Source organism: Miscanthus floridulus, chromosome 9 (genome assembly GCF_019320115.1).
Source record: "Miscanthus floridulus cultivar M001 chromosome 9, ASM1932011v1, whole genome shotgun sequence".
NCBI classification, from domain to species: domain Eukaryota; kingdom Viridiplantae; phylum Streptophyta; class Magnoliopsida; order Poales; family Poaceae; genus Miscanthus; species Miscanthus floridulus.
The window spans coordinates 118419972-118437901 of NC_089588.1; the positions used below are offsets into that span (position 1 = coordinate 118419972).

The window sequence follows — 17930 nt, forward strand, 5'->3', positions numbered from 1 at the left end:
TCGTCTTTCCGATCTCGGATCCGTTGCAGATCATACTTGTTGCCGGGTTGTTCACAAGTAGCGATGAAATTGTCGATGAAGGCCTGCTTGAGCTCCTGCCAAGAGTCAAAATAGTTCGGCGGCAAGCTAACCAGCCATTGGTGACCTGCATGACCAACAACGACTGGGAAGTAGTTAGACATGACGTGCTCATTAGCCATGGCTGATCGGCACGCAGTTTCGTAGAGCATGACCCATAATTCCGGGTTTTCCTTGTCGTCGTACTTTTGAAGTTTCTCGAGCTTGAAATTCTTGGGCCATATGACTTGGCGAAGGTGTGGAGTGAACTGCTTCAGACCCGGCGGACCGTGAGCGGTGTCATACTCCATACGGCGATAGCTTTCATGGGATGCACGATCGTTGGCTCTCTGGTTGATGCGAGCACGCAGATCACGTCCACCGAGGTAATGGTAGAGATCGTTATTGCCATCGCGGCGATCTCGATTGCCATCTAGATTAGCCTTGCGATCGTGGTTATCACGGCGATCGTCGCAGTTATCTCGGCGGTTGTCACCTCGAACATCATGGCGGTTATCCTCTCGGCGGCGGTTGTCGCCCCGACCGCCATCATGACCACCGTTTCCGCCTTGACGGTTGTCCGATGGGTCGTTGTTGTGCGAGCCACGTCGGTTGAGCGGCTGTGAGCGACTTGAGAATTGGCGGCTGTGGCTCGATTCAACTGAAACGGATGGAGCCCGGGCTTGATTCATCTCTGCGGTCTAAGCCATAGTAGCCGTCAGATAAGCTTGTATGTCGTCACGAACTGCTTGGGTCTCGGGAGTGTTGGGCAGCCGCTGCATTGTCGCCATGGCAACGGCTACGTTGGCGCTTGGGGTCTTGAAGACTTGTTTGTCCCCCACCCTGTCGAAAGCATTGTTGAGGTCACGTGGTTGGACCCTTATGCGTCGTGCCTCCTGGTTTGCTTCAGCTTCGATTTGCCGGCGATTAAACCGGTCAATATTGCATGCTTCGCGTGCAGTCTTTTCTTGTTCTGTTTCGCCGACTGCTGGCGGCTCGTCATTGCTGACAACATGGATCAAATCCCCTCGTCTTGGCGGGAAAGACGGAAACTGGGAGAAAACCGGGGCGTGGTCTGGCAGATCCAGATCGTATTTGACGCCTTCATCTTCATGACGCTGAAGCTCAGTGTGGACAGATGCGTTGGATGCGATGCCGGACAAGGAGCTGGAGTCACCCTCTCGGACTGTGTGGACGGATCCTTCTTGATAATCTTCAATCCGGACCATGTTGACGATGTTGCATGGCTTCGGCCGAGATCGGTGTATAGGACATAGATCCGAGTGACGTCGTAGGTTGTACGCGTAGCTAGAGGCAGCGTTTTGCAGGCCGTAGGGCTGGACTTGGTGGTTCTCCGTCGGGACTTCGTACTCGCAGAGTCGGAGACCCGTCGCGAAGGCTGGCTGGCGACGAGAGGAGCGCCCCTCAGGAGTAGATATGACCACAAGATCTGTTCCAAGTCGTGCAGGACGACTGGTCCGAGCTGGTCGGGTAGATCTGTTGTGGGGAGCTGTTACCTGCTCATTAGGTTGGCTTTGAATCATACTTACCAGAGCTAGGGTTTCAGCGAGTTTGATGCCGACCCGATCGATGGAGTCGAGCAGGTCGGTGTTGTCGATCTGCTTTCCTCTGTAGCGGGGAAGCGGATGACGGGTTGTCGGCGTGGCTGTAGGCGTGGCCGGAGCCAGATGTACCATGGTCGGAGCCAGATCCATCGTGGTCGGAGCCGTGTTCACCGTGGTCGGAGCCGCGCTCACCGTGGTCGGAGCCGCGTTCACCGTGGTCGGAGCCGCGTTCACCGTGGTCGGAGCCGCGTTCACCGTGGTCGGAGCCGTAGCCGATGCAGGTGAAGTAGTCGTCGGCGCGGGTTGAATCCACGCCTCCTCCGCGGTCATGGCGATGGAGTCGTCGGGGCCGGTGGTCCAGGTGATCTGGCCGACGGTGAATGTGAGGCCGTTGGGCGGAGCCATGGAGCCGGAGATGATGACCATCTTGTTTGCTTGGAGAGCAGTACACACACCCCCTACCTGGCGCGCCACTGTCGACGAAATATGGTCGGCAGTCTACCTAGGGGTATGTCCAAGGTAGTAGATTATCGGCAGACAGATGCGCAAGCCTCAAACAAGACGGTGACGCAAGACAGACACGAGGTTTTATCCAGGTTCGGCCGCCAAGAAGGCGTAATACCTACGTCCTGCGTCTGATTTGTATTGCTGTATGTCAATGAGAGATGTTTTTTAGAGGGGTCCCCTGCCCGCCTTATATAGTCCGGGGGGCAGGGTTACAGATCTGGAAACTAATCCTAGTCAGTTACAATTGCCATATGTAGCCGGATAAGGATTCCTATCCTAACCGATCAGGATCCTGCTTGGTCGCCAGATCCGTCTTGATTCCTTGTGCGGGACTCCGATCAGGTTAATTGGGCCGCACGTCGTCTTTCGGGTGGACTGAACCCATCGATCCGGGCCAGCCCAAGCTTAGCCGTAAGGGTATAGGGGTTAATACCCCCACACGAGCCAGGTATAAAAAATACACAAAATATAATATTTGCATTTATCTAAAGTTTGAGAATAATAATAATATAAAAGAACTGTATCTAGACCAGTTACCAGTCAATTTATACGGTCCAGACCAGTTACCAGCCAATTGTAAAGTGCAAGACACGAAGTAATACAAAAACTAATATAAGTTTTGATACTTTTTTTTCTGGAAGCTTGGCTCGTTTAACTCGCGAGCTGGCTCGAGTTGGCTCGTTATAGCTAACGAGCTAAAATCTTGGCTCGGCTCGGCTCGTTATCATAGCGAGCCGAGCTGAGCCGAGTTGAGCCAGCCACGAGCCGAGCGAGCTAACGAGCTTCGAGTTTTTCGTCCAGCCTTAGTTACCACTTTATTCGACTCTGGTTTTATGGGATGGCTTCTCATAAGCAGGCTGCGGTAGTTAATATTGTTGTCCATGATGTCTTCTTCCACAAGTTGAGAATCCTCAAGTTGTGTGACTGGATGGTCCAGTGGGCGACCAACGGTGAATCCACTAGTGCTTCACTTAGCATCTGGAGGAAAGAACAGGATGTTGCTATGGTATTTGATTCCAAAGCCGAGGACGGGGGCTGCAGCAGCAGAGTAGCACCGGCCCCTGTTGCTGTGATGCCAAACCTCCACGAGCTTTGGTTCACTGTCCTAGTCAGGGCTTTCTACAAGGATGGGCACGCTACCCGGAGTGACAATCTCGGCTTGGACTTGGAGTGCCTCCCTTCGCTACGCTATGTCAAGGCACGTCTCGACTGTAAGGATGCCTTCCCTGATGACGTGGACAAGGCAGAGGCTGAGCTTAGGCGCCAAGCAGAACTCCATCCCAATAGTTCCGCACTCATCCTCAATGTATTCAAAGCTCATCAACAAATGATGGCACAACCAGTACACAGCGACGATGAAGAGGTACGTACCAGCTGCCTAACTTTTTTAATAACCACATTCCATTCCGCATTCCACTAAGACACAAACACTTACTACTTCTCCATTACTATATTATTGTTATAGTAACAATATGCCCAGAAAATCATAGCCCTTGATTTTTAGAATTAGTAGGACAATTAAATTTCGTCCCGGGCGCCCTAGCTTCCTTGTTTAATTTCATCTGCCTGTGCTACTGTACATATGAAGTAATTATTTTCACTTTTCTAAGAAAATAGATACAGTTAAGTATATACTTGTTACTATTGTCACGTACAGACTATATGTTTGAGTACGCAAGAACATTAATTTTTAACATGATGTTGGTTTTAAAAGTGTTGTGCTATGGCTAGTGACAAATAAATCACGTATACCATCAACATGATTTTGCTGCTAAAATGGATCTACTCATGTTGAAAAGATCATTACGGATAACGTTAGTCGTTCCACATTTTAAAAAAATTAATTTTACAGGTATATATCTTTATTTGTCAAGTTACAAGAAAAGAACATGTTAGTAAAGCAAGATACTTTATATCTCATCCACAAGTCACATTATTGCATCAAATACCAAAGTTAGATCATGCGTGCATGTATATTAGATCTATCTAATAAGTAGACGTTTTCTCTATTTATTCTGTGTTTCTTCTATTACCTCTTATAAGAATAGGAAATATGTAATAATTTACAATTAGATCAACGGTTCACACACACTTCGAAGTACCGTAGTCTGTTGTTGATTGTTTTAGCCGACTGCATCCATCATTTCCATTGACCTTCATGAATCATCAAAGCTCGACTAATAATGCTAATCAAAATTATTTTTCCTTACGATTTTTATTTCAGCCTTTTGCCTCTTGATCCTCCATGGGAGGTGTTTGCGGCTTAAGTTGGTGGATCTCAGGACGTTGGGAGCATTTTGGTACTCCTGTCTGCTGTCCCCTATATTGCCGCATGCATGGAGCTGGTGTCAGTCCACTACACGGTCACATATCTCTGTGTGCTTTTGATGGGCCTTTGGGTGCTTTAATCCTCTACTAATGTTGATCGACGACGATTATGCCTGTTGTTTAGTATATTTCATTTCGCTCTAGCACTTATTGTTGGCGTACCTGCAAGTATGTTTGGAACACAAATGATATGTGTGTTTATGTTAAATGAGGCTTAAGTTTGGTTTTCGTGTGCCTCCGCATGCACGCATGCCTGCCCATCTTCAAGAGCTCCATCGGGGGTCCAGTTTGCTTTGCGGAATTTCTCCAACTGGTGAAGCTAGCACTTTCATTCACTTCGTTGCTATGATCTTGGCTACTGTATTATTGATGTATTTAAATTGTAGTGACGAACGTTGTCACGGTTGTCGTGTCATGGAATTTTTTTAATTTGGGCAGTTACATGTGTTTTTTCAGAATTATTCCATTTCTATGCCATATATGCACAAGTGTAGTTTCCCTCGCGCGTTACTCCCTCACCACTTTACCCCAGAGTCACTTCTGACGAAAAGGAAGAAATAACTCCCTTGTATTCACTCTACCAAAGTTTGAATGTAGTTTTGAGGTCCTAGAGAAGGACCGCGATAAAGCGTCACTGGTCACGCGCTCCGGGAGCACGTGCGACCCGACTCCACCCTACGACCGTTGTCTTCCTCCTCACGCTTGCACTTGTCCTCGCCCCGCCCCCACCCCTCAACCCTGGCCCCCACTCCCGCCGCCTCGCCGCGCCACCCACCTGGCCCGCCCCTTGAACCCACTGTATGATATAATTTTGGCATGTTGTAATACTATTACATAGCCTATTGCGCATGAGTCGAATGGGGCCTATAAAATAATTTGACAATTACATGATGCCTACGAAATGTGGGCTATATAAACATTTGGGCCTTAAAGATGAACGAGTTGCCTAATAACCATCAATTAGCACAATGGCTAATTAACAATATTGGGCTCATGCATGGCCCATCCAAGTGTTCTCTCTCACGTGTGGCTTGCTGAGACATCTTGGTAGGGATGAAAACGGTACGGAAATATCCCGTACCGAACCGCATCATTTTCTATATTTGATCCGATCGAATTCGTATTTTTGGACAAATTCGAATTCGGTTTGAAATTCAGAACATCAAATTCAAAATCGGAACAAAAACAGTTTAGCCGTTTTCCAACCGTTTTCTACTTTTCTACTTGTAATTCGGAATATCCCGAATTCAAAATTCGATTTAAACCGAATTTGGCCCCCTAAATGTCCGGCCTTAGAAAAATTGTATCTTTTTCATACGTTCTCGGATGAAGATAATTTTTATATGAAAATTGTAGCTCTCGACGAGATCTACAACTTTCTAGTTTTTAGTTTATTCATTTTAGGTCTTTAAGATATTAAAAAAAATTAAAGCTTCGACAGTATATTTATCGCGTACACGCGCTAGTTGCCTTAGAAAAATCATATCTTTCTTATCTAGTGTCAAATGGTGAAATGGAGATACTTTTTATGGAAGTTCTAGGACTTGTTAATTGTTATTCACTTGGTTATGCACTTGTTAATTGTTATGCACTTGATCCTACGGGTCAATATTCCGTATTGATTTTTCGTATACCGACCGTGTTCGACATAATTCTGCTCGAATTTGCTCGTTATCGAAATTCTTGATATTCCGTAAGTTCGTGTCCGGCTTTACCGCTGTCGCTTTCATTTTAGTATCCTAATGTAGAGGTAGAAAACGGTTGAGAGGTTTTCCGACCGTTTTCATCTCTACTACTTCTAGGCCTAGATCTTTTGGATAAAATAATTAGCGTGTTGCTAATTGGACACCTTGTCCTTCAGCAGGGACACCAGCGGCCCAACCAGCAGGCTGGCCGCTAGTTCAGCCATTGGAGCGAGCACTCAGCGCTCAGAGAGTTGTCGAGAACACACAATGGTAGGTTGTGGGCAAGCTGAAAGGTCTCTCTGGTAACTCGTACTCCTATGTAGTTGAAGCATGAGAAACCTCCTTTCGACGATTCCCTCTCGAAAACAACATGTACCTAACCACTCGGAATTATTGCTGCCATCGATCGCGGGCCCGTGTACTTATTATGACCTTTATTTTGTCGCCTATGCCATCTACTCGTAGAATGGTTTGGTAGCACGCCGCTCTCCAGTGCTCGTCCTTACGTGTGGTCGCGTCGACGTCGGCAATACTGGAGGGCCAGGGCCAGGGGGACAAGGTCACATGGCCGGCAGCCAGCTACCCTTGACTGACTGCTATCAATTGTTCATCAAAACAATTGATGGAGGGACGTGGAGCCTTGGCTGACTGCTATGGACACAAAAATCTCTTACGAGTCGCATATGCCACGCTGCCAGCGATTTTGATTGATGGCCAAGAGACTGTCGCGTGGGCTCGATCACCCCAAGTCCCCCAAAACCACCGTATGAGTCCCTCCTCATGTTCTATTTTTATTTTTATTACTACTCCGATCCAGTGCGGGTCCTATGATTTTGAAGGTCCTCTCTCAAACTCATCGCTACGGCCTCTCTAGATCATGTATACAATCTTATCTTAAAATATATATAGACACTAATTTTACTTGCAAAACAAAAACAAATCCAATGATACGTACATTCACAACACTACTCGAAGCAAAAAAAAAAACTTATGTATAGCACCTTTTTTGTGACTGAACAAATTGATTTTCTTGTCTTTTACGTTTTCTTTTCTCAGCCGCCAACAATTGTTTCTTAGGTAACATTCTAAAATTCTAACACCTCATCAGAGTACTAGAAGTCTGAAATACAATACAAATAATTAATTTATATTAAAAAACAAACAAAGGAAAAAAACCTAGAGCCTGGACTCCATGAACTAATCGGCTGAAATTCAATAAAAACAATTAATTTGGATTAAAAACGAACAAGGAAAAAATACCTAGGGTCTGGACTCTAATGAACTGATCGACCAATTGGGATCGCAAAACCGCAAGAAGTCGTTGTTGATGAGCCTGGAGCAGTGGAGCCTGGTCGCCGCCGGCCCACCACCGTGTCCGTATCCCCATTGCCACGTGACTCTTCCTCTCCGAGTCGCGGTCTCGCGGACGTACATCACGGTTTCTCGGCTGCTCGCATGGCCACGTGGGGAAGCTGCAAAGAATAGAAAGGCCGACGTTTGCTAATGGATTTTGGACTATAGGGTTTAGGGATTGTATATCTAGGCTTGAGCCCCTCCCTCACCTGGGCCCTCGGCCGTTGCACCGCGTGCCCCTCTCCTAGGGCCGGCACTGCTCTGATCATATGCGTTGCTCGACTCACCTGCCTGAGCCTGCGGCATCCATGTTCAGCTTTTTGAGTCCATGCAAATGCAAAAGCATCCGTCTGGGGGTCACATGTTATAAAAGGTAGTGCCTGGTTAGCTGCAGAGCGGACCCTTGCCCTGCGTCGCTTCGTTCTGCTACGTTGTACTCCATCCGTCTGGGGGTTCTTGCTTGTGCCCTTGCCCTTGCCCTTGCAGATGAGGTTCAGCTTCAGCGTGTCCTGCTGCTGGATTCATCGCCGGTGACGAGCCGCTGCCGTTGCTCCTCCATGTCAATAAGTGGCGACGGCGACATTTGGGTTGTGGTCTTTACTCTTGAGCGAAGACCAAATCGCGGAGATATTAAAGCCAGGAGCAGAGACGCCCACCAAGCAGCCGTGGAGAGCGATCAGTTAATTAAAAAAAAGTCATCAATTAAAGCTCAATAAAGCTTTTAACATTGGATTTCGGCAGGAAACAGGCATGCTGGGGAGAACTACGTACTTACAAGAGGATAACACAAATGAACGCAAGATTTATGCATGCACCATATACGGGAAAGAATATTGCTGCGTACCTTCAAGACGGGAATTATCTAACTTCCACGAGGCCGCTGTCCAGTCGCTGCTGCAGAGCCGAAGGGAGCCATTTGATACCTGGGCACTCCCTAATTGTAAGCTGACAAAGACATGAGTATTCTTGTGGTTCTGGCCCACTGGGCAAGGATGCCAGGCTTTTGCAACCGTGCAGATCGAGGATTTTTAGTGCTGAGGGATCTATGATGCATAATGATTTAAAACTATATTACTAACAGTGACATATAATTTTTATAAATTCTTATTTTAGGTATGTTACTCCTTCCGTTCGTTCTTATTTTCTAGATACATAGTGAGTGAAGCTATGATGCATAATCATTTCTTGCTATGATATATGCTAAATTTCTTTTACATCCTTCAAAAAAAGATTTCTTTTACAACCTATTGCCCGGCGTATACGTGTACCAATGCACAGTCATTGTGGCATAAGAATTGTATATTATTTTGCCCGGTTTGCGCTAGCATGCAGGACCAGGTTCGTGAAGATTATTTGGGCTGATTAGCACCAGCCATTAGCGGTCACTAATCTTAATTACGGGCCTCCAAGAAATGATTTGTGCATGGCCCATGCAGGTTGTACGTGTACACAAGAATGTACGCCAGACGCCACTGCGGCAGCACGTTCTGGAAACTCCTCGAGAGCACGTGCCGAAACGTTAAGGCGGTGATGATGAATTCAATTATATATATATATATATATATATATATATATATATATATATATATATATATATATGTATATATATATATACACGATAATTATTATTCTAATTTACGAGATTATAGTAATTCCTTACTAAGTGATTTACTAGAACATTATGGTAAATATCACCGTGAGTTGTAGTAACACGAGTATCGTAAATGCATATTCATGTTATCGTAAATTAGTACAAACATTATCGTAAATCAAGGTGGCTATAAAATAAGTTATTCTATAGCTAGCTGCAGAATAGCCTTACCCTATATATGGTACTACTTATATATATATATATATATATATATATATATATATATATATATATATATATATATATATATATATATAAGTACAAGCAGCCTTAGCTGCACGTACGTACATTCAGTACACACTACTGGTATTGGAGTTGAGTTTTTATATTATGCAAATTCCATTTTCAAATTCATATATACGCCGATGGGAGTAGACGTCAACGGAGCGGCACGCTGCAGCCTCAGTGTGCTAGTAACAAATCTTTAGGTCCCTATTTGGGTTTGGAAATTTGATGGAGACTTGCAAGGTGCCGGTTTTCGCGGAAGCATAACAAGGTTTTTAAAAGCAGGAATCGTACGCCAAGTTGTTGTTATATATACAGCCATAGAGGAACGTTAGGTGGTGCTAGCATAATAAATCAATAACATCACCCTCTTGGGTTAGGTGAAGACTTGCGTGGTGCTGGTTGTCATGGAAAGCAGCACAATGTTTTTAAAAAGGAGCAATGATGTGTGGACGCATCTTCTACGAACTTATTTGCTTGTTCATCAGCCCACTACTAGTCGCTGACTCCAACGAAGAGGACCCAAAAGCAAGACGCATTCCCCGGTTTACATCGCGCATAGTGAAAGGGTCCGTGACCCATAAACTCCGTTCTCCAACCGTCGGGCGCAACAGAGCGTCACTTCCCTTCCTCCTCTCGCGAGCGCCGCCGCATCTTCCCTTCCTCCTCTCGCAGGCCCGCCTCCGGTCACAGCAGCTCCGAGGCCTCCCTAACGGGATTTGGTGCTGGGGCGCCTCTGCAGCCCTCCGCGCTCCCGCCTCCGTCCACGCCATCGATGGCGCCGGGCCCCTGCGCCACGGCCACCACCTCCAGCAGCAGCTCCATCGAGCCCGCCCCAGTGGGATCCGGCTCTGGAGCGCCTCCGCAGGCGGCGTGGATCTGGGCGGAGCTCCAGCGTGACGGCCAGGCGCGGAGGCAGGTGTGGCGGCGGCCCCCTCTCTGCGACGCCCATCGCGCCTCTTGCGGCGGCGTCGCTCCTCCAGTCGCGGCGAGCGCGGCTCCTCCACTCCCGGCGCGCGCCTCCTCCACTGCCGGCGGTCGCGGCTCCTCCACTCCTCCAGTCGCGGTCGCGGCGGTCACGGCTCCTCCACCGCCGGCGGTCGCGGCGAGCGCGGCTCCTCCACTGCCGTCTTCCCCGCTCCAAAGCTCCGACCCAGGCCGCCGTCTCCGCCCGCCGTCTCGTCCGCGGGCCTGCGCAAGATTTTGCGTCGTCTCTCGTCGACGACGCTTTTTTGCCTTCTGGATGGCGTCGGACCCAAAATAGGTCCTTTGAATGGGTCTTCTGTTGGAGGATGATTCTAGCTAGGCAAAGCACTGTGCAATACCGATTTTGCGTTTGGGTTCCTTCATTGGAGAGTCTTATCACGCTAGTGTCTGCCTTGCTGCCTAACACGCTGGTCGCGCTGTGTGTTAGCAGACCGTCGACGCAACTCGTCTTCAGCTCCTCCCACGGCAACCTTGGTGAGTTCAATCATTTTCAGTTGAAACACAAACAATTTATTTAGGTTATCAAAAAAAAAAAAGGTTCAAGTCACTGTTGTTGAACTATAAACATTTTGCTTTAAATCTTTGTTTACAGATCGCTCGAACTTGAAAGTTATTCTTCTTGTTTCAGTTTGATCTCCGCCGCACTGAAGAAAAGAAACGCCGTGAGTAGCGGGATCACCTGCATCCCCTCCAAGCAGATTAGTAGTAGAGTGATTGGTTAATCTTGGCAACGCTGTGAGTATGGACCTGGTCACGGGTGCGCTGGGAATGCTCCCCTCTAAACTGCTGGAGCTGCTCAAGGACGAGTACAAGCTGCAGAAGGGCGTCAAGGTGCAAGTCCAGTCCCTCTCCAGAGAGCTCCAGTGCATGCACGCCGCCCTCCGCAAGGTGGCCGCAGTGCCATGGGACCAGCTTGACGAGCAGGTCAAGATCTGGGCACGCGAGGTCAGGGAGGCTTCCTATGATATTGAAGATATACTTGACACCTTCCTCGTGCGTGTCGAAGGCCATGAGCAGGCTGATCTGAGCAGACTCAAACATGCCATGAAGAAGATGGGAGACCTGTTCAGCAAGGGCAAGGCTCGCCGTGAAATTTCATGCGCCATCGAAGACATCACAAAGCAACTTCAGCTGATGACAGAGCGGCGTGATAGGTACAGGATCGATGATCTTGTGGCCAAGCCTGCTGCTACAACAAGTATTGATCCACGGCTCTCGGCTCTGTACACAAAAGTGCCACAGCTGGTGGGCATAGGAAAGCCAAGGGATAAGGTTGCAAAACTGCTGACATCAGTAGGGGAAGACATGGAGACCAAGATAGTCTCTATTGTTGGGTTTGGAGGGTTAGGCAAGACTACTCTTGCTAAAGCTGTGTATGAGAATCTTAGTCCGGATGTCTGTTTCAAAGCTTTTGTTCCAGTTGGCCAGAATCCAGATTTGAAGAAAGTGTTAAAGGATATTCTCATTGCTTTTGACAAGTCGAATTATACAAAGGAATTCAATTTAACTATATTGGATGAAAGGCAGCTAATCGATGAACTTCGAGAGTTCCTCAAGGATAAGAGGTAGTCATATTCTTACTTAGAGCCTTTTAATTTATTTTACAAGTTGAACAATCATTTGAGAAATCTATAACCTGCAGATTGAATCTATTACAAAATTAAATATTTTAGTTTTCATTTCTTTTTGTTCTTATCTAATCCCTGGATAGTATTTTCGAATGTTTTTCCCTCTATCCAACAATTCGTGTCATCTTGAATGAGTTATTATGTATTTTTCATGAAACTATGACTCCTTCATTTCCATGCTTATAGGTACTTCATTGTTATTGATGACATATGGGATGTACCATCATGGAACATAATAAGATATGCTCTGTATGACAATAGCTTGGGAAGCAAAATAGTCATAACTACCCGCAAGCATGATGTTGCCATAAAAGTTGGTTGTTCTTATAACATGGAACCCCTTCCCTATGAGAGTTCTAAAGAATTATTCTATGGGAGAATATTTGGCTCTGAACAGAAATGTCCTAAAAAATTTGTGGAAATATCTGAAGGCATAATTAAGAAATGTGGAGGCGTGCCATTAGCTATCATTACAACATCAAGTTTGTTGGCAAATAAGTTGGGAAATATGAAAGAGTGGTATGAGTTTTGTGAGTCTATTGGTTCGGGACTTGGAAGCAGTCCTGATATGGAAAATATGAGAAAGATATTATCACTTAGCTATTATGATCTACCAGCTCATCTGAAGACCTGCTTATTATACTTAAGTGTATTTCCAGAAGACTATGAGATTGACGTTGGAGGACTGATATGGAAGTGGATAGCTGAAGATTTTGTTCCACCTGGAGAAGGGGGCCAAAGTTTATTTGAGCTTGGACTGAGTTACTTCTATGAGCTTATAAATAGAAGCCTAGTCCAACTAGTAACGTCGGGTGAGCAAGGTATGCTTGAGACTTGCCGTGTGCATGATATGGTCCTTGACCTCATTTGTTCAATATCAAGAGAAGAAAGTTTTGTTGCAACAATACTAGGTGATGCTAAGCAGAATACACCTTCTAGGGGAAGCAAAGTTCACAGGTTGTCCCTCCACAATGCTACTTGGCCTACAATGGACATGCCAAAACTAAGGTCACTTGCTATCTTCAATGGTGATATAATTAATTCAATGCCATCCTTTTCATGTTATTATCTTCTTCGTGTATTGGATCTGCAGCCTTACGGACCTTCCAAGTTTGAGTTTTGTCGGGAACTTATTTCACCTAAGGTATCTGGGGCTAAAAAATACTAGATATGGTGGTGAGCTCCCATCAGAGATAGGGAGGCTACAGCTTTTGCAGACAATAAAGCTATTTGAAACAGCAGAGATAGGTATAAAAGAATTGCCATCAAGTATTGTTGAGCTAAGACGACTGATGTGTCTGGATCTTGATTTTATTATCTGTCTGCCAAATGGATTGAGGAATCTAACATCCTTAGAAGTGCTAGAGGGTGGAATTGTTGATTCTGCGCACATTGCGGAAGAGCTAGGCCATTTGACGCAGCTGAGGAGCCTTTATGTTGAGCTAAAATTGGGCAAGGAAACAGGATGTGATGATGAGGGCATATGCAAAGCTTTAGTGGAGTCCCTAGGTAAACTGCAAAACATCCGACATCTAGGAATAATCTCAGAAGGCGTGGTGATTAATCTTGAAGGCTCGCTGGAGTCCCTAGGCAATCTGTCCAATCTTCGTATTGATGAAACTAGTTTGTTGCCCACATGGATTAATCCTGGATCGCTTCTCCTCCTATCCTCCCTCCAGATATGTGTGGCTCAGGTGCGAAGGGAGGACATCCAAGTCCTCGGGATGCTGCAGGCTCTTGGTATTCTGAAAGTGAGGGTGTCTGGTGACAACAAACAAGTGCTGGGAAGGTTCATGGTTGGCCCTGATGCCTTTCCATGTGCAAGAACGTGCATATTCTTTGGTTTTCAAACTGTGCCGTCTATGTTCCCACGAGGAGCTATGCCCAGGCTTGAACAGTTTAGTTTCTGTATCCGCCCGGAGGATTTCTTCCAAGGTGAATTTACTACAGATGACCTATCCTTGGACCACCTCCCGTCCCTTCGGAGTGTGTCTGTCTATCTTTATCATGGAAAGGAAAAGATCGACGAGGAGATGGAAATGAGGCCTTGTTTAGTTCCACCCCAACTTCCAAAAAGTTGCTACAGTACCTGTCACAGCGAATGTTTGCGGCCCGTGCATGGAGCATTAAATGTAGACGAAAAGAAAAACTAATTGCACAGTTTGGTGGAAAATTGCGAGACGAACGTTTTGAGCCTAATTAGTCCATGTTTGAACACTATTTGCCAAATAAAAACGAACGTGCTACAGTAGCCCCAAAATCTAAATTCCTACAACTAAACAAGGCCTGAAAGTGAAAGAGAAGCTGAGGCAAGAGGCGGATGACCACCCCAACCACCCTTCCGTTTATTTTTTTTAGGTTGATTGATTGGATTGGATTCTACGTGTCCCTTACTGAATGCATGTACGTACTCGATCACTCCTTTTTTTCTACAGAATGCATGCATCTCCTACTGCTGTTAATTAGTGCACTCATGACTTGTTCGCTGCATGCATGTTTTTTTCCCCGTATCGTAGCAGTTCTTAGTTCTGAGTATAGCCCGTAATTGGTGCAAATTATATATTCTACAGCTGGTCTTCTTTCGCTGTGCACGAGAACAACGCATGCGCTCGTCTACAAGCAGCCGCCTCAGGGCCGGCTGTGTTGGTGTGTCCTCCCGCCCCAGTCACGCTGTGTCGGTGTACACGGAGGAGCGGCACAAGCTGTGTGGTCAAGCAAGTGGTGGAGCTCTGTTCCTTTTCCGGTTTTCCCTTTAATTTCATGTATTGTAAAGGCATTTTGGAGATATTGATTACATATACTCCATTACCCGAATATACTTGGAAACTATGGTGCGTGTCATGAACAGTTTTTTTTTGCACTATATATGCTGCCAACAACGGTACTCGATATATAGTCACTACATAATCTGTACTATATAGTCACCTAGAGTTTAAAATGTTTGCTTCATTGAATAGATGATCTCTCTGTAGGGCTTGTTTGACTGACCCCCTGTGGACTTTGGCCTCTCCAGCCTTTTCAATGTGATGTACCAGTACCACATAAGATAGTTGTAGAACCAGAGAGAAATGGGACAGTCCTACTCCTAAATGCATCGAACTCACATTTTCAGTTACAACTACCAGCTTTAGTGACTAGCAAACCTAGTGAGCAGGTGTGCTCGCCGATTGCTCATCTGGGCGGGCGACTAGCAACTGAATCCTGGGGTGTTGCAACACTAGTCCGGGTGGCCAGACCCTTGCCCAGTGCAACACAGCAGCCACATTCTTTACCGCTTTTGTCACTCGTATTTTATTTTTCTTTCTCCCACATTTACTTCCTTATTATTGAAATGTCTAATTTCTCTCATTATTTTCCTCATCCTTTCTGTGTTATGCCCAATTAGCATCCGCCTCATTTGAATTTCGACGCACATGGAATTGGAGCTCTCATAGAGTTGATGTAATTATTTTGCTCTTCTGGCCTATTACGTCACACTGAGTACTCCTTTTTATGTTTTGTCGCGGTAGGTATAGCACAAATCTCCAAAGACACGTCGCTCAGTACCCAGCGAGGGGGCCGGCGACAGCGCCATCGCTCCACCGTCTCGCCCGCTCGACTCGCTCAGTGCGCTCGTTGCGGCTGAGGAGAGAAGAGAGAGCGGCGAAGAGAGAGAGAGAGAGAGAGAGAGAGAGAGCAAAGTGAAGAATGGGTTAGGGTTTCAGGGGAGCCGCAGCCGTCGTGGTTTTGATCCAGCGACGCGCGCGGATGGCCGTCGGATCAGCGCGGACGGCCAAGATCGATCGGGCCGACTCGCGGCCCAGGCGGGCGAGGGCGCGAGGCCGAATTCCCAGCCCAGGCCCAGGTTGCGGCCTGGGCGCGGGGGAGCGCGCCGGAGAGAGCGCGGGCGGCCGTGGGCCGTGGGCCGCTTCTGCTGCTATGGGCCGAAATGGCCACAACACAGTGAAAAAGAATTTTTGTTTTATTTTTTTCCAGAAACCTTTTTATACATATTTGCTGAATTTCAATTGAATTTTGATGTCCAACTCTGCACAATTTTGATCCAACGACAATTTTGTTCAGAGAAAAGTACAGTTCTATAAAGTTTCTGGAAAAATAATAATGAGAATATTTACGCTTTCCGCTGCGTATTTAAAGATGTTATTTTTATTATTAAATTTGAACCAACGGGAGAATTTAATTTTGAAAAATGGATATGTTTTAATTGATTATAATATTGTTATTATTCCGACCAGCGTTGATTAATGGCAATATTATGATGTTTTGTCTTGCATTAATTCTGTTTCTGCCCAACGGTGATGTAGAATCAATATAGAGAACAATTGTATGTTTTAATTTTGATCAACGTTGGAACTAAGGCATGCAATTGTTTTATTATTATTTATGTTATCACACTATTTGAATTGTGTTTTCAGGTGGATACAACTTAATGGGTTGTATGAAAGAGATCCCCACTCTGAAAGGTGACAACTACACGAAGTGGAAGAAAAAGATAGACATGACTTTCATCTTGGCTGAGGTGGACTGGGTAGTCACCACACCGTGTCCCACAGAGCCTGTGGCACCGGTGAGGGAGACAAACAAGACTGATGCCGCTTGGGCAACAAGAGAGAGGGATTTTGCATCCCAAAGAATGTCATATGACCTTGAGCATAGGAAATGGGTCACTGCCAACAAGAAGTGTTTGGCTGTGATAAAGAACACGATTGAGCCTGCAATTGTGGGCTCAATCCCAGAGTGTGACACCGTCACCGAGTATCTCGAAAGAATAAAGAGTCAGTTCACTGGCTCTTCAAAGACATATGCTACCCAGCTGATAAAGTAGCTGGTGACAGAGAGGTAGTCTGGTAATGGTGGTATAAGAGAGCACATACTAAAGATGAGCAATTTGGCATCTAAGCTAAAACCAATAGATCTGGCTCTCAAGGAAGAGTTCCTTATCCATCTGATTTTTGCTTCCTTGCCAAAAGAGTTTGACACTTTTGTTGTTAACTACAATATACAGCCCGAGAAATGGACATGGAGAGGCTCATGGCTATGTGTGTGCAAGAGGAGGAGAGAATGAAAGCTGCCAATGGTGGCTCTATCAATTATTTGAAAGACAATAAGAAAAAGAATAATAATGCTAACTCCTCCTCAAAGTCAAAGGGAAAGGGTCCCATGCTGCATCAGCCTCAGCAAAACAAGTTTACAGTAGAGAAAGATCAATGTCTCTATTGCAAGAAAATGGGACATTATAAGAAAGATTGTCCCGATTACTTAAAGATGATTATGGCAAAGAAAGGTGAGAAAATTATTATGTTCTTAAATGAATCCCTGTATGTACAGTATTTGAAATCTACTTGGTGGATTGACTCAGGTGCAACTGTTCATGTTGCTAATTCTTTACAGGGATTCCGTTTGACGAGGACTACGCAAAGAAGCGAAAGACACGTTAAAGTAGCAAATGGAGCCCGGGCAAAAGTTGAAGCCATTGGCGATCTTTCTCTAGAGCTTGCTAATGGTTTCAAACTTATACTTAGAGATGTTCTTTATGTTCCCTCATTACAGAGAAACTTGATTAGTGTTTCATGCTTGGACAATGATGGATATGATCGCCATTTTGGAAATAGCAAATGTAAGATAATATATAATAATGCATGTGTTGGTCTTGCTATCTTACAAAATGAGCTTTATTTGTTATCAGTACGTGATGATGTGAATGTTGTATGCGATGATGGGAACGTTGCGTGCGTCAAAGAGAATGTATCCTCGTCTGTGGATGTAAACATAAAACAAAAGAGAGCTCACGATGCATTGTCGAAATTATGGCACTGTCGTTTAGGCCATATTTCGAGGGGGAGAATAGAAAGACTAGTTAAGAATGATATTCTTCCTCCATTAGAGCTCTCAGATTTAGAACAATGCAGAGAATGCATTAAAGGAAAGTATGTAAAGAAAATTA

General features: G+C 45.7%; 1 pseudogene; it reads left to right on the forward strand.

Annotated features, from left to right (window-relative positions):
• Nucleotides 1–9732: 9732 nt before the first annotated feature.
• Nucleotides 9733–14784, forward strand: LOC136484174 (disease resistance protein RGA5-like; annotated as a pseudogene).
• Nucleotides 14785–17930: the final 3146 nt, after the last annotated feature.